Source organism: Halichoerus grypus, chromosome 6 (assembly GCF_964656455.1).
Source record: "Halichoerus grypus chromosome 6, mHalGry1.hap1.1, whole genome shotgun sequence".
NCBI classification, from domain to species: domain Eukaryota; kingdom Metazoa; phylum Chordata; class Mammalia; order Carnivora; family Phocidae; genus Halichoerus; species Halichoerus grypus.
Window position 1 is genome coordinate 119,911,674 of NC_135717.1, and position 23,820 is coordinate 119,935,493.

At 53.0% G+C, this 23,820-nt stretch overlaps 2 long non-coding RNA genes across 2 annotated transcripts; one reads left to right on the top strand and one right to left on the bottom strand.

Annotated features, from left to right (window-relative positions):
- Positions 1 to 3,283: 3,283 nt before the first annotated feature.
- Positions 3,284 to 8,001, bottom strand: LOC118555820 (uncharacterized). The gene is made up of 2 exons (XR_004927172.2): positions 7,747 to 8,001; positions 3,284 to 3,463 (listed from the first exon to the last, which is right to left on the bottom strand). It is a non-coding gene; the product is annotated as an uncharacterized LOC118555820 (long non-coding RNA).
- Positions 8,002 to 8,006: 5 nt separating this feature from the next.
- On the top strand, positions 8,007 to 14,304 carry LOC118555819 (uncharacterized). Its single transcript, XR_004927169.2, has 2 exons — positions 8,007 to 8,584; positions 13,252 to 14,304. It is a non-coding gene; the product is annotated as an uncharacterized LOC118555819 (long non-coding RNA).
- The last annotated feature ends 9,516 nt before the right edge of the window (positions 14,305 to 23,820 follow it).

Here is a 23,820-nt window from a genome sequence, read left to right on the forward strand (position 1 = left end):
CTGCTGCGTTGAGGTCCCCTTCTTGTCGATGTCATCAGCTCTTTGGCTTGTTCAAGTCTTTGGTTGACAACATCCAGGCCTCTCGTGGGTCCCTCCCACAGAGCAAGGGCTGGGAGGTAACGGCTGGTTTCCCTTCCCACCCACCGGACAGGTATAACCAGGGGACACAAGCTATGAGAGAGGGGCGACAGCACCGACTCGGCGTGCTTTCCTCTGAGCAGGGGCAGGACAGGGGAGGGTGGCCCGTTCCTCTGTGCCAGGGCCTCAGAAAGAGCAGTATTTGTCTTGGTCGTGGAGAGCTGGAATGAAAACAAATACACATCCCAGAGTCCAGTACAAATGTTCCGCCACTTAACAGCTGCGTGTGTGATTCTAAGTCGTTGCTGAGCCTCTGAGTCTCAGTTTTTCTCCTCCTCAACATGGGGATAATTTTACCTAATTAAGAGGGTGAAAATCAGTGATATCTATGAATCCCTTGGCAGATGGCTGGTCCAGTAACTGGGAGCTATTTCAGCTAACATTTTGCACGATCCGCGCACCACCGCCTCCGACAGATGGACCAGCGTGACTTCCACACCAGGCAAGGCGGTGAGCAGCACACAGCGATCTATACCTCCGATGTTTACAGTTTCTTTCCAGAGCACATCCTGGGTACTGAGTGTGCATTCCTTCATTCATTCAATAAGTGTTGCAGAATTTGCACAACTTCATTTTGCTCACTTGTCTTTATCAGACTGTCACCACCGGAACTGCAAGGTCCAGGAGGCAGGGGCAGTGTCTGAGGAGTTCGCGGGATGCCTAACGAATACTTGCTAGAAGAGTGAACAGATGGAGCGCAAAGCACATCTGCAAGACTGAAATGGGTCGGGTGAGGAGGTAGAGGCCCGAGGCCTGCATTCCGGCCTCAGTCACACCTCCAAAACTTGGAGCCTCCACAGATCTTCCTTCAGCTGTGAGATACTGGAGGATCACTGGAGGAACCTTTTCCCCAGTGGGAAGACATCCATTCATCTACTTAGGTGTCTCTGAAACACCTGGAGAAGGGGCTGAGTCCCCCAGCCTGAGGAGTATGGCAAGTGTCCAAAATAATAATGATAAAAAAGGAATTGATAAGAGCGCCTGCGTGACTCAGTCAGTTAAGCATCCAACTCTTGGTTTCGGCTCAGGTCATGATCTCAGGGTCGTGGGATCGAGCCCTTTGTTGGGCTCCACGCTCAGCTCGGAATCTGCTTGAGGTTCTTTCCCTTTCCCTCTTCCTCCCCCTCTGCCCCTCCCCCTGCTTGTGCACTCCTTTCTCTCTCTCTCTCTCAAATAGATAAAATCTTAAAAAAAAAAAAAAGGAACTGATAGAGAATGGGAGGAGTAGCCCCCTCTGAGTAACCTAACAGGGGGAGGAAAATTCCAGCTTAGTAATACGTAATTAACACAAAACAAGACATGACCTGCTTTCACAGGTATTGGGTGCTCCCACAGGTGAGACGCACTCATTCTTGCCCACAAACCTCATTCTGTGTGATCCAGGCTGTCTAGAGACATAAGAATAAAGGGAGAATCATAATATCCAAAAGGTGGAAACAACCCAGGTATCCATCAACTGATGAGTGGATAAACAAGATGTAGCCTAGCCACACACTGGCATATTATTCAGCCATAAAAAGGACTGAGACACTGAAGTATCGATACCCTCTGCGCCAGGGAAGGCCCTTGCAAACATGATGCTGATGTGATGTGAAATCGGCCACACATTATGATTCCCTTCATAGGAAAGTCCAGAACAGGGAAATCTATAGGGACAGAAAGCAGATCAGAGGTTGCTTAGGGCTTAGAGGGGGTGACAACTAAAGGGGATGAGATTTCTTTTTGAGGTAATGAAAATGTTCTCAAACTGACTGTGCTGATAGTTGCACATACCTGTGAATCTACTAAAACCACCAAATGACACACTTTAATGGCGCATCGTATGGTACGTGAGCTCTCTCTCAAGAAACTTGTTTGGAGAGAGAGCACGAGAAGGGGTAGGGCCTTTGAGAGGGAACAGGAGGGCCGTGGTCAGAAACAAAGGTCAAGGCCTGTCAGTCCTGGCTGCCCCCCAAGCCAGAGCCTGCAAGTCACCCAGGCAGTGTCATGGTAGCCCCCAAGCCATGACTCGGGAAGATAGATTGGCCCCAGAAGGTATGGGGCTGGGTCTCTTCTCCCCTGACAGCTCCCTCTCTGTGTTTTTTCTGGCACAAGAAACATTCTGTCTTCTTGTATAAATAGGGGAAATTTATGATATTTTTCCCCCTTCTCCTCCCTGGTGGGCTCCTCAGAAGGAGCCTAAGGGGAGGAGGGAGATATAAATGTGGAAAGACTTGAAGGAGTCAGGGATCTTGGCTCCGGCCCCCGCTCTCCTTTCTCTCTGCGTGTTTGACCATCTGGGTGAGGAGGCGGCGGGAGAAAAGGTACAGGCCCGGGGAGGCAGCTCTCTGAGGCAGATATGCAACGGGAGGGGCGCGGGGGAAATGAGGGAAACACGGCTTGGCTATCCTGAAACATTATCAGATGAGAGACAGGCCCCCTGCCTGGTTTGGGTTATTTCTGTCCTTGCTGCTTGTTGAGGCAGCTGATATGGTGGAAAGAGAATTCATCTTGGATTCAGAAAATTACAGAAGAACTAAGTAGGTGACCTTAAGCAAGTCACTTCCTCTCTCTCAGCCTCATCTCTAATAAAAGGGGGGGGGAGGATTAAACTTATCAGGGGGGTTAAAACTGGTGTTAGCATTGGGGCCCTGTTTTCAAATACAATCTAAAGTAGCAAGCCAACATCTAACAGGTGTCCAGGTGAGTTCCTTGGGTTGAAGGGAGGGTGAGAGGATGAGAGATGCCCAGGCCCCTGTCATGACTGTGATGGGGTTTGGCCAAGCATGAGATGATCTCCAAGGTCCCCTCTTTCTTCACCTGCAGGAGGGGACTTAGAGAGCTCAGGCTCTGCACACTCCGGGCTTGGGACCACAGTTCAACGCTTGCTGTGTGTCCACGGGCACATCACATAGCTCCTTCGGGCCTCAGTTTCCTCATTTGTAAATTAGAATAACAGCGATCCCTATCTCGGAGGACTGTCATGGGGATTGTAGTAACCGACATGCATAATATCTGGCACTCCATAAATGTCACTATTAGAACTAGTCCATGATCTGATGTAATCCTGGGGGGGGGGGGTCGGAACTGACAAAGCTGGTGTAGGAAGGGACATCAGGAAGGACAAAAGCAACACTGCCAACAAAAAGGCCCCCAAACACAGTCGCACATAGAAACCAAGTTTATTTCTCACGTAACAGTCTAGATGGAGCAGTTCCAGAGCAGGCAGCTCTGCTCCACCTGGTCGATCAGAGATGGGCTTCCTTCCATGTTGTTGCTCTGCTCTCTCTCAGGGATCCTCCTCAACTGCAGGGTCAAAGCTCAGTCTCAGGTGAGTCAGGTCCAGCTCATGAAAAAGAGGACTTCCTCAGTGTCTTAAGGCTCTGATGACATTCCTTGGCTCCCATTCCCCTGTGGCCACACCTGGCAGCCAGGGCAGCTGGGAAATGGGGTGTCCAGCTGGGAGGTTCTCATGGAGAGAAGGGATTTTATCGAACAACTAGCGGTCTTAATCCAGGGCTCAGACCCACACCTGCGCCACCCTCTTCCTCTTTGCCTCTCAAAGGAGGGGAAATAGAGACCACAGTCCAGAAAACAATGTGATCCCCATGAGGTTGCTGTGATCCCCAATGGCCATCCCTCCAAGAACTGCTGTCACAGGACAGTGACTTGGAAGCCTTGCTCCAGAGAGAATACCCTTCTATCCATCTTCTTCACAAGTATGTGAGGCGAGCTTCTGCCCTACCGCCCACCTGCCCCTTTCTCATGGTCTTGTCCCACTCTCCACCCCTGTTCGCCGTCACTAAGTGTGACTACAAATGTGGGGGTGCAGTGGGGATGGAAGGCGAGACCCAGGCAGGGAGGCCATGATTTGCAGACAGCTTGAGCAAATCCAGCTACTAAATGTGTGACCTGAAATGGGGAAGCTCTCTGAGCTGCAAAGGACTCTTCTAGAAATAGGAATAAGAAGCTTACTTGTCAGGGTTGTCGTGAGCATTACACAGGATCCACCTGTCTATAATATCTGTACCCGGCACAGAGGAGGCCCTCAAGAAAGGGGAAGTGATTTTACTAGGCGCCCGCAAAGCAAGCCTGATCCCTGTCCCCTGGCCTCACCCAGCCTTTGCATGGTTTTTCCTCCCTCCCCTGCCTGGCCAGTGTACCACTCCCTCCCTCTTCTTTACCTCCCATCCTCACTCCCTTCCCACCTGAACCCTGATCTAGCTTTCCACCTCCAGCAAGTCTTGCCTGACTAAAACATTCCCACTCGGCCCCTTCCCACCCTCAACCCTCACACCCCACCCCTATCTGCTCACTGCCCCATGGTCCTGGCCTCAACCTTTCCACAACTTTCCATGCGGACTGTCTCTCCCTTCACGGGCACCCCCCCCACTTCAGGAAGTGGGCAGCAACGTTAGGGGGTTCAGATTGGTTATCGAGCAGATCAGAGTTCAGATTCCAACTTCACCACTTTCTAGTTTTATGACTTTAGCAAGTCACGTCTCTTTGGACCCCTCTGGAGGGGTTGGGCATGTGGGGGCTGGTACACAGCTCAAGGGGATTTAGGAAATGTCAGTCTCCTCTGCTCTCCCCCACACCCCCCAGCGCACACTCCGGGGACTGACTCTCTACCAAAGGGAGGTATTAGACCAGGAAAATAATTCCTCCACCAAGGCCCTTTTGGGGGGCGGGGGGCGGGAAGAAGGGACTTCCCCTTGAAGTCTGTGGGCACTGAGCAGGACCGCCAACCCAAGAGCCACAGCAGAGGCCAAGAAAGAACTCAGGCACCCCAGCCCCCTCACTCTCCTACCCTCACCACATACACCCCAGTCGTTAGACACATTCAGGGATGGGGGTGAGCGGGTTGATCTGATCAGGGTCTTAGAGAATCCATGGAGCTCTTAACCTCTAAGAGGTTCCATGCCTCTATCTCCAAACTTCCCGGATCAGAAAAGGCAACATTAATAACTAATGTTTATACGGTGCTCCCCAGTCCACTGACATTGTTCTGGGCACTTCACACACGGACTCACTTAGTCTGCACAGCAGCCTATGGGCTAGGACCATTAATTCCATTCTGCAGATGAGGAAACTGTCCTCTGGGGAGGTTAAGTAACTTGCCCAAGGTCATACAGCTAGCCTAAGGCAGGGCTGAGATTCAAAACCAGGCACTCAGGCTCCAGAATCCAGAATCTGCTGGAATAAGAGCATTCACTGGTAGTTTCTAGGGGCAAGTACTGTGGAAAACGTATCACATTTATTTCATTTAATCCCAAACAACCCCCTGGGATAGCTACTGTTCAGTTTTACAGATCAAGAAAGTTAAGACAGAGACAAGTTAGGCAACTTGCCTCAAGTCCCACAGCCAGATAGCTTCAGAACCCCTAGCTGCTTTGCCCCACAATCTCCCACCCTTACCTCCAGCTCCTCCTTCTCTAGATGGGTCTTAGCACCTTCCTTGACAAATCTGCTTTACCCCCACAACCCACAACCACTCCCCTTCACTTCTGTCCCTTTCCCTCCCCACTCTTCCTACCACTCCCCTACAGTCCCCCCCTCCCCCACTGTGACCTACAAACCTTTCGGTCCCTCTCCCTCAGCTCCCTCTGCCCTCTCCCACAGTTCCCACAGAATCAGATAAATTTCATCAAAAAAAAAGAAATACCATCGGCCATTCCCCAATCAGGCCCCCACTGCGCCTAGATCTCGAGCCCCCAGGGGAGGCACCGCAGTGGCTAAGTTGGAGAGTCAGAAATAAAACCCTCAATCTACTCCCCCGCCCCCACTTCCCATCACTCATCTGGGAATCCTGGGTGAAGACGGAGCTAAAGTGCAGCGCGTTCATTTAATATTAACAAATTGAAATGAATTCTTTTAATGCCAATTAACTTGGAGCGGCCCCTTATTAATAGTAATTTAGATTCATACTTGGGAGAAGCAGGGACGGGGGCTGGGCCAAATGTGCCCAGAATGTCAATGTGACAACGGAGCTGGAGAACTCAGAGGGGAGGGGCAGAGGCAGTTGGACTTCTGCTGAGTTGGGGTCTGTTCCCCTCCGAGAAACGGACAACGTCACAGGAGGTGGATCTTTAGGAAACAGATTACTCTGGTATTTTGCTTTTTGTGCCTGTAATGCATCTGAAGAGACTAAACCGCATCCAACCATTTTGATGGTTTACTTCACAGTAATGCTACAAAAAGAATTTCCTCAGAGCCGAGATTTAGCCCAAACTATCCTAAGCCAGACCTCGCTGACCAGAAGTGATGGGAGTCCCCAAGCCAGCTCACTCTTCCTTCTTTGTGTTCAGTCCGGCCAGAGCCGGAGATCAAAATGGGGTACCCTAATCCCTGCCGCCTCCACCTTAATCAAAAGTCAAAGAGAGGACTGAACATTGTTGTTTCCTCTGGGAATCTTCTTCCAGAAGGTAAAAAACCCAACAGGCTTACCCTGAGCTAGCAGCTTACATTTAGGGGAGAAAAAAAAAAAATCTGCTTGTACTTTGTTAGAATTTAGGGAAAAGATGAGAATGAAAAATTCACTTTGTGTACCAAAGAGATGCCCAGAATAAAGCCAAGGAGAAGGAGCTCAGTCCCAGACTAAAAATTCAAACAGAAATTCTGCTTTCCCTGATTTTGCTGGGGAGGTCCTACTAAAGGAGCCCAGAACTAGAACCCTGAACGTAGGCTTTGACCCAAGCAGATCATTTCTTCTTCCTAGGTTGTCCCTCCTTGGCTAGGAGGGTGAGTCAAATGTGAAGCTGGGAATTGTAGACATTGGGGGTGAGGGTCCTGAGATGGAGGAGAAAAGAGTGCGAAGGGGGCTGGGGAAGGGTAAGAAAATAATATAAGATGATGAAGTTTATAAAATAAAAACTTCAAAAATTGTGTCACATATAAAAGATTAAATTTAAAGAACAAGTCAGGTTTTAAAAGGAGGTAAAATGCAACAAAATTGAGAGATTAAAAAAAAACAAAAATGAGGATAAGGCATAAAACACTTCAAGTAAATTATTCTTCAAAAGAGGAGGGGTTGGAATTAATCAAAAGAGACCTTGTTCACACCCCCGTAGAGTTTCCCAAACAATAAATTCATTTACCAAACAAAAAGAGAACACAAAGTAACAGTTTCACACGGAGGAAAAACAAAACAAAACATGGAGATTCAATAACAGCTAAAAAACGAGTGAGGAAGGAAAAAAAGAAAGAAAGAAACTTGAAATCAGTTAACTGATTATTTGTAAATATTGAAATTGGAAGATGGGATGGAGAAAGGCGGGAAACTGACATCTTCAGAGAAGTGAAACTTGCAAAAACAGAAGGTGTAACTCATTCCCAAAGAAAAGTAAACTCTCCATAAGTAGAATACTCCTCCCCCAAAGAAGAAAATATAAAATTGATCTAAAAAGTACCACTCACCCTCCCCCAAGAAAAGTATATTAATCTGAATCTAATCTTCCCCCAAACCTGAAATAGATTATACGAAAAATAAATAAAAGGATTGCTTCCTTTCAACGAAGAGAAAAACAAAACCGGATTTAAATTGCCTAATGGGGCAGGAAGGGGGACGTTGTTTGCAGGTGCCAGAAAGGATGGGGGAGGGGGTGTTTCAGGGGAGGAAGACCCGCTTACCTTTTTCTGGAGCGACGGCCCCTAGACAGAGGTGGGCGCGGGACCCTGTGAGTGCCTGCGTGTTGGGTCAAAAGAGGAATAGGGAATCCGGGTGCCCCTGCACGAAGGAGGAGAGTGGAAGGACTGGGGGTACCCACCTCCCCACCTCCGCGCGTCTCCCTCCCTCCTATACCCAGGCCTAGAGAGCTACTGAAAGTTACAAATTGCTTCCATTATTAGCTCATCCCGGGCGTCCTGGTCATTGGCCAACCCTGGACCACGTGGTCCCTCGTACCAATCGATCGAATTTCTAGTTGCAATTCTCTGTCCCTTGGCTCTGGGCAGGAAAGGGGGGGACCGGTGGCGCGGGGATTGGGGAGGGGCTAAAGAGGGGGGAGTCTCCTCGCCCCCTCACCCTCCCTCTCCTTGTCCCGGCCCTGAGTGGCCGCCCCAGAAGGGGTTGAGATAATGTTGTTGGCTGGGACACACCCGAGAGGGCACAAACTGAAGGAAACGAAGAGACGTTGCCGGGGACCCAGGGCCCTCTCCTCCCAGTTCCCCCCGCCGGGTCGGCCCCGACTGGCCACACCCTCTTGTAGCGCCCACTCGGCCCCGGGCAGTCCCGGGGCGAGTAGCCGGGCCCCTTGTCCCGGGCGCTTGAATGTCCTCTCTCCGGATCACTGCTTCGGCCCACACTCTGGGGAAGGTGCTTCCCTGGGGCTCGCTCTGGATCAGGCGCTTGCGCCCTCAGGGGCACCCTTCTCACGCCGACTGCCGAGTTTGCGCCCCTCCTGGGACGGTTTGAGAGGCGAACAAACTTTTGAATGGATAAAAATCAAGAGAAGTCCGTCCGGAGCAGGTGAGCCGGGCTCTGGAGGGGTGCGTGCGTCTCTCCCTCTCTCTGTCTCTCTCCGTCTCTCTCTCTCTCTCCTCCTTACTCCATCCCGCTTCCCCTGCTGCCCCCCCCCTCGGAGGAATTTGGGCTGGGGCCGGCCGTGTGTCAGATGAGTGGGTCCAGCGCAGCTTTCCTCCCCTGAGTTTGGGGACTAAGGTGGGAGCTGGCAGAGATAGGAGAGGGATTGCTTCTAAAACTGGGGAGGGCGGGAGAAATTGGGGGCCTAGAGACCCAAAGAGTCTGAGTGTGATTACTTCTTTCTGCAAACGCAACTTGCGGGAACTTCAGAAAAGTTTTGTGAAGGAAGATGGAAAAGGGAGCAGAGTTGGGGTTTTGAGGTTTAACGTGGGAGGGAGGAGCGCTGTGCCTCCTATACTGAAGGATGCATTTGCTGTTTCCCAATCAGGGGGTATTATCAGTGTCCCGAACCTGCTCACCCAGCGAACTCTTAGAGACGCTTGGAGATCCCCACTGGGGTCTCCGCAGAAAGGGAGAGAAGTACCAGCCGAAAATAGCGGTTTCCCACTCTCCTGAGGGGGGGGGCGGGGGCGGGGTTGTCGGCCTGGAGCCCCAGCTCTGGACAACCTCAGCCCCTGCTGCCCCGGGACCGGTCACTGATTTTAAGTTAGGATGACACGAGAGAGGGAACAACTCCCAAATTTCTTCTTCTTTTCCTTGTAAACCAATTTTGATCCAGAGATTCATCTCCCTAAGATGGAGTCAAAGGAGTGTCCCTCCCCGTCCTCCCCCCGCCCCCAGCACAATCTTCCTCCTTTCTCCAGCGCTCAAGGGACGGCAAGGAAAAGAGCCCCTTACCCCATCCCGGGGCTGAGATTGCCCCCCATCCACACACAAGGGAAGTCCCGGGAGGAAGAGATGGCTCTTCTAAAAGGAGTCAAGGGCAGAGGGTGGTTTCAGACGGCGCGGCTGAACTTGGGCGTCCCGGGTGGAGAGCAGGGGGAGTAGGCAGGCCAGGGCGGGTGCTGGGGCTGCCTTGCGGGATGGTCTGGGAAAGCAGGTGAGGGCGGAGGCCGGGGCGGGTGCCCCGGCAGGGACCGGGGAACTCTCGAGCCCCGCGTGCCCGGAATGGGGTGCCCGGAATGGAGGCCCGGCCTGGGCCGAACGGTTTCCTTGGCACCTGAGGTTTGTGGGTCCGGCCCTGAAGAGCGGGCAGGCGGCAGCCTGCAGATTTGGACCAGTTCTTGGAGAGGGCCAGGAGGGGTTGTGTATCGCAGAAGGGACCATTCTCACACCAGCGCCTGGTGTCCCTGCCCGTGCCCAGCCCGCACCTCCAGAGGCCGCTTAGCCCTGCGCCCTTGGGAGCTCAAAACCGCCCAAGCCTTTGTTTTCGCGGCGGGCGCCCGAGGTTTTTCCGCTGGTAATGCAGTGGCTGTGGGGCACCTGCTCCTCCCGGAGCCCCGGGATCGGGCCTGCCTCGCTAAGAGGTTTAAGAGGGCCCAGCGCGCACTGCCCAGAGATGTGGTCTCCAGAGTGTGGGCCTTGAGAAGGATGGATCCAGAAGCAGACATAAAGGTGATTGATACCCCCAAACTAAGCCCTTTTCTTTCCTCCCATTCTGTGGCCCTACCACCTCTCCAGCAGAGGAGTGGAGTGGAAGGAAGGTCTCATCCCACCCCAATCCCGGAACTGACCCCAGAGCCAAGTGGGGCTTCTATTTGCGAGCTGCCCAAGCTCTGGGTGCATTAAAGAGAAGGTGCCCGGTTCTAGGCTTTGCCCCCCTCTTGATGAATCCAGTCCTTTTCGCCCCTGCCTCCCCAACACTCCCCCACTCTCCTCCTACGATCTGTGGGGTTGTCTCTCTTTTACTCCGTCCTTTCTTTTTCTCTTTTCTATCAGGGTTGACAGAGAGACAAGTTTGGTAAGGCTCCTCTAAGCCTATAGTGGGGAGCTGTGGGCTCAGCCCTGACTTCTCAACTAGGGGGGACCGTCCCACTCTTGGACCCTTGAAATTGGCCCCCAAGTTGAGGGAATTTGACAAAGACTGGCGTGAAGGATGGCTGGCCTGCTGCAGGACAGAGCCCCAACCTGGGGAAGGGGCAGTTTTTTGCTATATGCCTGTTGCAGGGAGAGGATTTAGAAACAAAGGAAGAGAAAAAAAAGGTCGAGGAAACAGCACAAAGGACTGGAAAATTTGAGAACAACAAAGATAAAAGATGGGTGGGGGAAGAAAAGATTTGCAAAAGCCCCAACAGTGGGGACAGAGGAAGGGCCTCCAGGAGGGTGGGTGAGAGAGGGGCAAACATGAAGAAATTTTGATAAAGAACAGAATGAAGAAGCAGAACTTGTTTGTTTGGTGAGAGGGAAAAAAGACAGAAGGGAAGGAAAGAGAAAACAAAGGAATGAAAGAGGGAGCTAGAAAGTAAAGGAAGCAGGAAGGAAAAAAGTAAAAGAGAAAAGAAACAGAAGGGAGAAAGACAGGAAAGGCTGAAGGGAGGTGAAGGGAGGGAAGAAGATAGAGACAAAGCAGGGAAGGTGAGGGAAGAAAGAAAGCAAAAGAAAGGAAAAAATGAGAAATAAAGAGAGAGAAAGAGGAAAGAAAGGAGAGGAGGAAACCGGGTTAATAGAAAGGGGATCCCAATTCGGAGGAGGGAGGGAGGAGGAGGAAGGAGGAGGGAAAGAGGCCCACTGTGGGCTATGGCTGAGCTGGGGTCTCCCACGCTCCCGGTGCCCCACGGGCACCCCCCAGGCTACCTTGGCCTTAGCCTACCCCCCACCCCCCCACCCCACCCCCCCACCCCCCCACCCCCCGCTGGCTGCCCTGGCCCAGGGGAGGGAGGTGGAGGTTCACACCAGCCCTCTGCGACCAGCCTCTCTGCGAAGCAGCTGCCTGAGCTGGAGAAGGACTTCCTTCTGCAGTCATACCTGCCCCCAGCCCAGCCCAGTGGGCCTTGAGGCTCCGCAGGTCAAGGTCCGGTTCAAAAACCAGAACATGGAGCCAAAGAGGCAGTTTAGAGAGGGATGGGTGGCCACACGGCCCTGGCTCAGTTCCTCGCCCAGCGCCCCAAGCGCCTCCACCCTGACCCTGCTGCCGAGGCTGTCTGCAGACTGGCCACCTTATTCTGCGACGCTCTGGCTGTGACCTTGGGCCTCAGTCTGATCGTAGGTCAAATGAGTCCTTTGTGCTGGAGGGTTCTTCTGTAATTTTGGTTAGCCTGTCTGTATTTGTGCAGGTGAGAGAGGGGTGAAGAGAAGGCCTGGTCCCCCCACCCTCTCCCCAGGAAGGGCATCTTCATTTTCTTCATTGGTGAGAAGAAAACTCCTCCTTTGCCATCCTTATCTCCATCCACACCCCAGAAAACTTCCTTCCGGGGTAGGGGGTTTCTCTCCACGAGAAAGGGTTGTATTCATCTGAGAAAGGCTTGGTGTGAGGTTTTCCAGGGCTGAAGGAGCCAGAGAAGGAAGTCATTCTTGAAAGAGAATGAGGACAAGTGGACTCTAGGTTTGCAGGATATCCCACTGAACTCGTGAACACAAAGACGTTAATTGGCAAAGGGCCTTTAGATTCAGCTGCAGAGGAATGAACTGGGGGTGGGTGTGTGTCTGGAGCCTGTTGGGCCTGCACTCCAGGGCCCTGTTCATGTGCTTCCAGGGACAGCTGCTCGGTTTGATTCAGGGGGGTTCTTTCCTTTCCCTTTCCCTTCCTTCCTTCCTTCTTTCCTTTCTTTCCTTCTTTCTTTCTTCCTTCCTTTCTTTCCTTCTTCCTTCCTTCCTTTCTTTTTCTTTTCTTTTCTTTTCTCTCTCTCTCTCTCTCTCTTTCTCTCTTTCTCTCTTTCTCTCTTTCTTTGTTTCTTCCTTCCTTCTCTTTTTCTTAAAGCCAGTTAGGTAACTCCTTTGTTTCCCAGCAGTGCAAAGGGGAAAGTCACTGAGATGAGCACCATCTTCCAAGGGCAGCACAAGTCTTGGGAATGGGCTGGAGGACCCTCAAACAACCAGCTGCCCCCCAGGTCCCCAGTAAGCCTGGCACTTCCTCTCAGGGCCCTGGGTCAGCACTTCCCAGCACTGCACTTCTAGCTCCCCCAACTTCTCTCAAGCTGCTTCTTCCCTCATCTATCTTTCTTTCTCCCTCAATCTCTCTTGCTCCCTTCCCTCCATCTTCCTGTTCTTTCTGTTCTTTCTTTCCCTCATCATTGAGCCCAAGCTGGCACCCTTGTACTGTCTTTGTACCCCGGAGGCTTTGCTCTGAGACCATCAGGCAGACTAACACGAGCCTGCCCTCAGGAGCTCATGATGTGGATGCAGATATGGGGATGGGAAGATGCAGGTCAAAATGGGGAGTCAGCTTGGCTAAGCAGGTGCAGGATGAATCAGCTGGTTTTCTCTAGTAGTCCTGATGATCGCCCTCACATCCCCGCGGCTCATCCCAGAAAATCTTTTCCCACCTCATCCACCTGCTGGCCTGCCCCTGGCCACGGGGGCGGAGTTGCTGGCGCCCCCAAGGTCATTCTCTCCCAGGTGAGCAAGGGCCTACAGGAGCCCCCCTTGCCTCAGCGGGGTGGGGGTGCTGGGGCGGGGGGAGGCCAGTGATGCCAGGTCAAAGCCTCCTACTAGGAAAGAAGCAAAGCCTGTCTCCCTATTCCTGATGCATTTCGGGGCCCTCTTTCCCTTGGAAGGAGAGGCTGGTCGGTTCTTGGCTCTCAGCTGTCTCTCCCAGGAATCCGCCTGACCAGCCCGGCCCAAGCCCTCCACATCTGCTCAGCAAAGAAGGGAGACGTCTCCTTCCAGGCCTCAGTGACAGGGATGCAGACTGTCTGCCCAGAGCAGCTGCCTTGCCTCCACTGGCCCCTCAGGGAAGGCGGGAACCGACTTCACTTCTCAGGATCCGGACTCCCAGCTGGCAGAGCTGACAGCTGCAGCCACATCTGGAGCCTGAAGGAAGCTTCCACTGGGCTCTCCTCGCTACCTCGGCCCCTGCTCATTCCGCAGTGTTGTGGTTTTCTCCCTCACTCCCGGGGCGGGGGGTGGGGGGTGCTAGGGAAATAAAATGTCCGTCCCCTTCCCCCTAGTCCTTCCCCGTGCCCCCACCAAGCCTTAAAGCTGCTGATGGTAATCAACGGCAGCTCCCAGCCCGGCTCACAAGCGACTCACAGTGAATTCAGATTCTCTTATGGGCGGGAGGGAGGACAGGTGCTCCTTCCTCAGTCCTCCCTCGCTCATTGATCCATTTTGAAGGTCACTGGGGGTCAAAGTTGAGACCAGATTGCTTCAATTGGTATAAAATTAGCATTTTTAAAAGTCATACCGAAAGCCCAGATTTCTCACATCAAGGAATAGGAGGTCTCGGGGCGCCGGGCTGGCTCAGTCGGTAGAGCGTGTGACTCTTGATCTCAGGGTCATGAGTTCAAGCCCGCATTGGACATAGAACTTAAAAAAAAAAAAAAAAGGAATAGGAAGTCTTTACCCAGACCCACACCTCTTCTCTGGCCTTTCAAGCCAGTGATGATATAAAGGCTCGTTGAGGTGAAGGAATAGAAGGGAAATGAGCAATTTCCTCCATCTGCGAGTGAGCAGCATCAGCAGTTCATTCCACTAATGTTTATTTAGTACCTACTATGTGTGAAGCATCATCTCTACCTCAGTTTGTCATGACTGTCAAGAGCAATTCCTGCCACTTTGAGGCTTCAGTGTGTGTGGACAGATATACAAATAAATCAATGGAAAAGAAAGTCTGCATTCAGCTGGTTTTGACTGCAGCCTTCCAGGTCCCTGGTCTCAGAGCCCCTGTTCGTCGGGCCCCAGCTACCCAGACCCAGTTGGTTGAAAAACAGGACTGCCCTGGGTCTCACTGGTTTCCCCCACTGGAAGAATATCAGAATGGGGGTGAGAAACGTGCCCTGGGATTGGCAGACCCGAAATAAAGAGTTTGGGATGGTCGGCAAAGGGGCCCCCCAAAAGAGATGTGCGCTGTCACTGCGCGGGGTGACGTGTTCCTCTGGGTGGCTGAGCAGGGTTTGCCTGGGTGTAATCCCGTGCCTGAAGGTGACAGCAAGGGTGTGCATAGGCAAGTGTGCTGCAGGGGGGCGTACAAGTGTTCCTGCCCCAGGCTCGTGCGCTCTGGAGCAGGTGCGCGTGCGTGTGTGTGTGCGGGGCCGGCCGCACACAGATCTGAACGTATCTCCGCACGCATGACCCTCTGTGTATGCGAGAGTGTGTGTACCCGCTGAATTATTATAAAATTACCCTGACCCTTACAGAAAATCCATACCATTCTCGGCCTTTCTCCCCCGACCTCTCGACCTCTGGGGTGCCTGAGGAAAGAGCTGACCGGGTCACTGCCTCCCCCAGTCAATGAGCCTCTCTCCATTAGCATAAAACATGAATCTGCTGGCAGCTTGACAAATTATAACTAGCAGCCAGAGTTTTGCCAACTGGCTGGCTTGGGCGCTGTCTATTTATCATTGAAAATGGTAAATCATAAGAATCCAGATGACTTAATTATTCAAATCCACCCAGGACCCAGAGAAGCTGCAGTCCCGTCAGTCTCCGCCCTGGGCTCAGGGAAAGGGCAAGAGGACGGACCGTGCTGGAAGCTTGAGGGCTGGGAGACTCAGGGCCCACGGCCACCCCTCTCCTCTGCCCGGCAAGCCCGTGTTTCTCTGCAGCCCTTCCCCTCCCTGCCTGCCTGCCACTGTCCCCTGCAGAAGCCAAGCCGATTGCTTTGGCTCCTGACCCTCCCAAGGCGCCCCCTTCCCCGCCTCCGGCTGCCTGCCACGGTCCCCTAGCTCACACGGGTGGTTCTCGGCCTCTCTTTGTGTGGGTCTCTGTTAGCTTGCTCTCTCTCTCTCTTTCAGTGCCTTCGTTTTCTTTCTCCTCTTTCTCACATTCTTTTCGCCCCACGTCTCTTTCTCTCCCCGCTCCTACAGATGGATCCTGACCCCCCCCATAACTTCTCGGATGGAGGTTTGCCTGCGCTCCTGACCCCTTTGTACGGTCCCAGAGGTGCCCACTCAGGACCCCCATGCACCCACACTGCACCGCCCCTACCCCAGCACCTGAGTCCTGGGAGGTTTGAATTCTTTCCTCCTTGGAGCCACACGGAAGCACAAGTGTCATGGATGACCTTGGCCTGCTCGGCCCTTCACCCCCACCCCCACACACCTAACCTTCTTTCTGTGGGTTTCTGAGCACCATTCTGCACAGCTTGGGAGCTAGGGGACAGGCTAGCACAGATATGTCCCAGCAGGAGGCAGGACTGTGTCCCAAGAAGGCCCACCACGGGGCTGTCCCCCGGCTCCCAACATGGAACCACCTCACACCTGAGCAGAGGGATTGCTCAACGTGAGTTTCCCCAGAAAAAGAAAATCTGTTTGCAGAACAAATTCTACATCCAGAGGTCTTCACGCTGAGCTTCGGGGGTCCCTTTGATTTCTGGGTCCTTTCATCTTTGTGTCCTCACAATCCAGTGCAAATATGCGCTATTATTTCTTCCAGTCCCACACCCCAAGGGAGGTGGGTGTTCTTTCTCCCCAGCCCCCCAGTGAGGGGTGGTGCCGGGCCCACACCTTCACCGATCACGCTGGAGGAGAATGTGGGCAGGGAGGGGGGTCCCTACAGCCCCTCTCTTTGCGTGGCATCCTGACTTATGCTTTTGGGGGCTTGTTCTCTCTGTGAGGGCCCCAGAGCCCTGGCCCCAGATGCACCCCAGAGCCCACTTCTGTGTCTGCAGAGGCTTGTCAGTTTCGTTCAGAGTGGCTGTGTCGGCCTCTTTGGGTTTGTCCGCGCACTTTCAGGAGTCCTTATGCTGGAACAACAAGTGACAATGTCCCCACCCACAGGACACCTGAGGAAATAGTCCTCTTACTCCCCACAATTCCATTTTAAGGCCTCCAAGCAACGTTGCTCTCAAAATACCCGGCTTTGCCGAATCATCAAACTCTAAAGAGGGAGCTGTTCATTTCTGCTACTGAAAGTGCGTAAGTTCTTCCTTGAGTCTAACCTTCTTTTCCTTTCAGGGTGGAGTATGGGGATGGTCAGGAATCCAGAGGGGACTCCCCCTTCCTCCTCCAAGAGAACATCTATGGCATATAGGAGACCTTTCCACCCCCAGGCTCGTTCCCACCGCTAAAACCCGCATCCCTTCCCTCTTTCCTCCCTCCCAACCTTTCTGAGCCAGTTTCCTATTTGACCACAAGGCCAGTGGCGAGGGGTAAAGCAGGAGTGGAGAGGATCAAGATTCAAAAGCAGGCCAGCAGCTGGACGCCAGGGAGATCAATAAGGCAGATAGATTGGAGACAGGTTTCTCCCCCTTCTTTTTTTTTCTGCTGGCTCAGCACCCCCGCCCCAGCTCCTACAAGCAGGTGGGGGACAGAGCCCAGCCCTGGCCTCTCTCTGCCCTTCTAACTCAAACAGTTTCCTAATCCCTGGGTAGAGGGTAAACAGCCTCCAGCACCACCCGGATTAACCACAGAAATGCTGCTAATGTATTTTGGGCACTGTTCCCTCTCCCCCCTCCACCCCGTGTTACTAATTAGCCCAACAGCTTGGGAGAAGCTTGGGAGGAGCAGCTAAGAATGCCTTTGTGCAGACCCTGCAAGCCCAGGTCTGAGCTCTGGATAGTGTCTCTGGAGCTAGACCTGCTGACGGTGGCAGAGGGATTCCGGCCCCCTCCCCACTCACTGACTCCTAAATCAGCTCAAAGGGAGACGGAGGCTTTTTTTCTCTGCACCCCTCCCCGAATCCCCCTGCCTCCCCTTGGCTGTTCACAGCTGGGAGGCAGGTGGGGGATAAGAGGGAGAGTGGAATCGGCTCCGGAAATCAAACGACCCAATAAAAAATTAATTGTCTAATTAAAACCATGAGGAAGCCCCTTGCCAGAGTTTGGCTCTGAGTCGTCAGGGCTATAAAGGGTGGGAAAATGAGTCTCAGCTCCTAATAAATTCCTGATTTGCAGCTTGGTCTATCAGCGAAGGAGTGCTGAGCGTTCTGCCTGGCTAGAGCTCCTGGAGGTCATTCCATCCTCCCTCTGCCCCCAGCCCAGGTGATAACACCCACTGCCACCTTCGCTCACCCAACACAAGCCCAGAGAAAGGGGTCTCTCCGAATGGACAGAAAAGCCTGCTCAGGGAGGGCAAGCATTCCTGAGACTAGTGCTCAGGCCCCCTGATCTGGTGCTCCCCCACTTCTTCCCAGACTTTCTCCAGCAATGGAAACTTCCGGAAACTTCTCCAGCTAGAGAGGTCTTCGTTTAAGTTAACTAATAACTGTTATAAACAGGCTTGTTGTGTAGATTTATTTTGACCTCACCCCCTCCATTTTTGTGAAAAATACATTTTTACCTAATTCACAACCCAGCAGGTTCCCTCCCTTAGAGCTGAGTGTTGATTTTTGCAGGTGAATGACAGGCAACCGAGCTAAGAAATTTAATCTTCCCCACACTAAAGGGATAAGCACACTCTGCTTAGTTGGCCAAATCTTCTGGAAGAACGAACACAGAGCTAGTCCAGAGAGGAGTGCGGAGCTAGGCAACTTTCAGGTGTAGATGGGGACCCAAACCTTCTCCCTGAATAATTGTAACAAGTTCTCCCTCGGGTCTGCCCGATGCCTCTCTTCCCGCCCTTCCTTGGCCAAAGCCAATGCATTATACACCGTCAGAGGCATGAATTTGCAATCGCAGGAGGAGGAAGTGGTTAGCATACAGCCTTTCAACATCAAAACACGTTGTTTTATTATATAGACTACAATACGGGATAAATATCTGTGATTCGCTTTTTAAACAAACCCAGGAGAACAAACAAGGGTTGTTCTCAGAAGGACATATACTTATCCCATATGTACCTCTATTAATTAAAACACTTCTGCAAAGTCTCCTTTTATTTTTATTTATTTATTTATTTTTAGATTTTATTTATTTATTTGACAGAGAGAGAGAGTTAGCAAGAGCAGGAACACAAGCGAGGGTGGGGGAGAGGGAGAAGCAGGCTTGCCGCCGAGCGGGGAGCCCGATGCGGGGCTCGATCCCAGGACCCTGGGATCATGACCTGAGCCGAAGGCAGACGCCTAACGACTGAGCCACCCAGGTGCCCCTGCAAAGTCTCCTTTTAAGATGGACTTTATAGCTATTCTATAAAATATTCAAGACAACCCTTGTTAACTGTGAATTATTTTTTGACTGATCCGCCAAAAGCAAAGGCTAAAGATCTGTCACCAATAAGGACATTCAAGAAACTGAGTCACACACCCTGAAGACAATTCCAAAGGAGCAGTTAGAAGCACTTGTGTCACTGGCCCTGTTGGCCGGGGCGGTGGGGGGCGGGGGGGGCAGCTCTCCCCCAAGGTGACTGTTCAAAGTCCCTGTGCTCCTTTGGAGGCCCTTCTCTGTAGCCACATCTGCAGCGTATTATTTATCATTCCTGATGATCCTTCCTCCGTTCATCTGGTTGTTATTTTTCATCCTAAACAGTGAACTAAGCTTTCCTTACGAAGGAGAAAAACAAAAGGAAACAAATTCCGGAGCCCCGTCTGGGTCAGGATCCCATTTCCGATTTCAGCAAGGTCCTGCGCACAAGTGTCGCGGTAGTGGCTAGATCTTCCGCTCCCAAGAGCCCTAAACCTAGAGACTGGAGACAGGCACTGACGCTGACCCGCCTCACGCCCACCGGGGGCCAGGCCCCACTGGGTGCTTACATATGGGGGTCCTCTTCAGTACGGGGCTATCAGGCAGTTTCCTTCCCCTGATGGATGGAAGTGGTCATTTCTTGTCCCTGCTACCTGGTCTAAGACTGCGCACTCCTCTGTGGTCCTGTCGTTCCGGGAGAACCTCCGGTTTCCTGGTGCCCACTTCTCGTGAGGACTTAACTTGTCCATCCCTGTGTCTCTGGGCAAAGCCTCCCTTGAATATCCCCAGTCCTCAGGTGGACCAGCTTGAGCAGGTAAACAGAACCCTGAGCCCAGAAGGGCAGGACAGTGGCCCGCCATCACACAATTTTGGGCGGGCGGGGGGTGGGGTGGGGAGTGGCATGAGGGGGGTGCACCATGCGCACTGAATTCTATGTGAATGGCACCACCTAGAGTTGTGCTCTAGGAGTGCAGTGAATGCTGATTCCCTGCAGGCCAGGGATGCCCGGTGACTCCGGCAGCCTCATGCAGCATTCCAGGGTGAAACACTTACATTCTGACAACTAATATGTCAACACCTCGGCCCCCAAGAAAGGGCTCCAAGGGGAGAGCCTCCCTGCCTCACTGACGGTGGAGAGATCTAGGCTCAGCACACAGCTCACCAATCTTCTCTCTTCAACTTCAAAGGCAGCTCCAGCCCCAGGGAGGACCTCGAGGGTATGGAGCAAAGCTGGTCTGACCCAAACTTGGCATCGGGCGATGTTGCCTGAACACAGGTGAGGCTGGGCCTAGAAATCACAGGGAGACATAAGATCCCATCTGGCCTACAGTTTGGGGAGGGAGGAGAGTCCAATCCTCAAAGTGCAGAGGAATGTTTACGATTGCCCCAGCCCCTCCTGGACAGAAGAGCTGCCGGGCTCACACGTGGGCCCCCGCCCACAGGCAAAGGTGCTCTAGCCTCCTCACCTCCGTAAGCCTGTCCCGTCTGGACTCCCTCCCTCCCCCTCTGCCAAGGCCTCCCTCTGTCCTTCCGACCTCTTCCACTCTCTCCTCTCCCAGAGTCTTTCTGAATACAACCTACTGACCTCTGTCATTTCCACAACTTCCCCCTCAAGCATTCTCTCCACCTGCAGGCATCCAGGCCCCGGTGTCCTCCCCTCACTGGGACAGGGGCCCCTTCATGTGTCCTATTCACCCCATTATGCCAGGACAGCCCCGACTCAGCAGCTCACAGATGCTCCGCTGTCAGAGCCCCAGATGAGCCACCACATCAAAGACTGAGCCAACAGCACTCAGAGGAGAGGGGCGGCCAATCAAGAGCCAACTGCCTTGACTGAACTCCTTCTTCATGCTGGCATCATGGGCCACAAAAAGAGTAGGGGTAAAGAATTGGGTCCCAAAGAGCACTGGGTTGTGTGACAAAAAAAAAAAAAAGACTTATCCATCCCAGATTTTAAAAAATAAAATAAACCTGAGCACGAAGGTGAACTTTATGGACAATAAATTTCAGAGGTGGGAGAAAAAGCGGTCAATGAGAATCCTCCCAAAAGACTCCCGGAGGAGGTCACCTGGGAGCTAGGAACCCCTCAGAGGCCTCTAGGAGGCTGAAGAATCATCACATGGGTTGCCTCTATTTCCCCCAGCACATTGGCCACTGGGGAAGGGGCTCTAGCCAGGAGCTGGAGCAGGGGAAGATCCCTGAGCACCCCGCTCTCTGCCAGGTGCTGTGCCGGGCACCAGGAACACAAGAGTGAGGGAGTCTGTGCCTTCAAGGCGCCGTCAGCCTAGATGGGGAAAAAAATTATAAATAGATCTTTTTAAGCAGCGTGGGAAGGACCGGCCCTACAGGTCCACCCAGGCATCACCACAGCACCACAAACCCTCCTAAACCTCTCTGGGGAAAGGGGAGAAGAAAGGGGCTGGGAAGGCATCCTGACATGGGGAGGCTGTTGTACACTAAGCACATGGTACCCCTTCTGCTCCCTGCACCCCTCCCCACGGAAGGGCTTCTTGAACAAAGGTTACCATGGGGTGTCCGCATCCCAGCACACTCTCCCACACATCCTCTAGGCAGATTATTCCAATCCGAACTGGGATGGGGGCTCTGGCGTACCTCCCTAACCCATCTGCCCCTCGGGCCACCCACCCCGCCAGTGCAAAGGCCGGGGGCTCGCTGATTCCCGGGCCTGGAAGAAGGCTGGGCAATAGAGAGGGAAGACCCTGCCGGCTCCTGGAATCCCATGGTCTGCCGCCTTCCTCCTTCACGCCTTTGGGGAAGATGGCCCTGCTTCCCCCTTGGTCTCCATCGGTGATCCTGTGCCCACCTCCCACGGCTGCAGCTGCTTCCTCCTCCCCACCTTGGAAGAATGCACCCCTCCCTCCAGATCCCCTTCCACAGGGGCTGAGTGGGAGGGAGGCAGTCTCTGGCCCCATTTTCCTTGGCCTAGGCAGACTTTTTTGGAAATGAGAAACCCCCTTTGCCCTTTCCTCCCCTCTGGGGAGTGCCCTCCCTCCCCTCTCCACATTCCCCAAAAGTTCTCAGACTGAGATCCATCCTACGTGCAGTTATGTGGTGAAATCTGCGCTTTCCTGCCCTGCAGGCGCCGACGCTGGGAAGGGAGCCTACACAAACCTTTGATGTAGGCACGTTTTAAAAGGCCCACCTGTCCCCTGTCTCTCCCCAGCCCCCAGCCTGAACTGCTGGAGCCCCTCATCACAGCTTCAAATCCCAGGCTCCCCACCCCCCAACCCGGCCAGGATCGGGTCACACACACTCTCTCCTGCTGGGGGTAATCAAACCCAACCATGCTCACTCAGGGACATCTGTCTCCAGTGAATAAGGAGCGATCCCAAACTTGAGGGGTTCTGTGACACTTAAAAGCTTCAAGCAGGAAGATCTGCAATTTCTCTTGGAGCAGGGCCTGTGGGGAGGGTCGCTGGGAAATCCTCGTTTGATGTTGTGCTTTCATGGCTGTGGTTTGATCCAGATGTTCCCCACTTGTGGGATTTTTCTCCTTGGGAGGGAGGGGCCCTTGGCTGTGAAGACATTTCCATCATATGCACATTTGGATCCGGGCCGGATGGCTGGGGGTGTTCTTCTAGCTGATATCACTCTCTGCTCCCACCCACCCTGCCCTTTCCCCCAGGATCACATCCTTTCCCTTCATATTCAAAGAAGAGAAGATGGCATTCCCATCAAGGGGCATTCCTAGCCTCTTATAGGTTTGCTGTGTCACCGTCTAGAAATGGCTCTGCCTCTCTGTTCTTCTGGCTTCATAAGATGAAGCTGAATTTGGTGCCCAAAGATGGTTCATTCCCAGATCATGATAAGAATAGGAGAGTGAGTTCAAGAACCAGATTTCTGGCCGAAAAACAAACAATCGTCTAAGAAATTGCGAGCAGGATTGCCCTGAGTGTGGATGAGTCAGGGCTCTGGAAAGAGGAAGTGGTCATCCCTCTTTGGGGTCAGTCCTACAGGGTCGAAGTAAACTTTTCCAGACACACAGACCCCTCTGCTCCCTCAGAGCTTGAACAGGTTAAGACCATCCCTCCCAAAAGCTTCACCAAAACCTGGAAATCTTTCCTTCAACGTTCAGAGTCTTCCGACGTTCCTCCTGCTGGCCAGCCTCAGGGACTGCTCACTGTCCCAGGAGGTGGCCTCCCCCAGGGAAAGCGCGTCAGTCACAATCAGTGGTCCTCTAAAGCCCCTTGGCATCCTTCTAGACAATTCTGTCTTCTGGAATCAGAAGAAGGGCTGCCAACTCCATCAGAAATCAGGTTGCTCCTGGAGCTGTGCCGGTGGGCACATAAACACTTCTTGAATCCTTGCCCCCATCGTAGAGGTCATGGCCTATACTGGACATGTGGATGTTGAGTGATAGAGGCCGGGCAGGCAAATGAAACTCCAAGCCTTGCCCGATGAAGGCGCCAGCCTACAAGTGGATCCTAAAGGACTCGCATCAGCCCCAAGGTTGGGTAAGCGGACTATTTTAGGAGGAGGGTACTGTGTGGGGAGAGACAAAGTGTGGGAAGCTTCTTGCAGGAAGAGATTTGGGGGAGATGAAAGAGGCGGGGAGCCACTGAGTGGATGAGGGCCCAGTGCTGGGGAGGCCCAAGAGAAACAGGCCAGTGGGAGAAGAGAGGGCTGCTTCCGCCAACAGCCCAGAGGGAAGGGAGGGCACAGGGAAGGAAGGTGGAAGATGGCAAAAGGCCCACGGGCTGTCCCGCCTGGAGAAATTGAGCGCCGTTCCCAGCTCGCCTTGCTCTGTGTAACATCAGGAAAATGCACGTTTGGGGGATCAGTTCTCAGGCCCCCCCTTCCCTCAGACTTTGAGGCAGTCAAGCACAGATGGGCCAGGTCATGATGGTGAGGGGGGTGGGTGGCATCGGGTCTCCCTGGCTTGAATTTTTTCTTCTTCCCCTACGTCCTCTCTCTCTTAGGCAATAATTTCTCATTTCACTTGGTCTTATATACCCCATATGTCTCTAGCTCAGAGAACTAAGAAACACTCCATCATTCTCAAGCTGGGCCTTGCCACCTGCAAGCCCCTCCCCTCCCACACATATGTTCACACAAGTGGGGCAAGTGGTAAGCTTCCCCACGGCCCCCTCCAGCCCCTCTCCCCCAC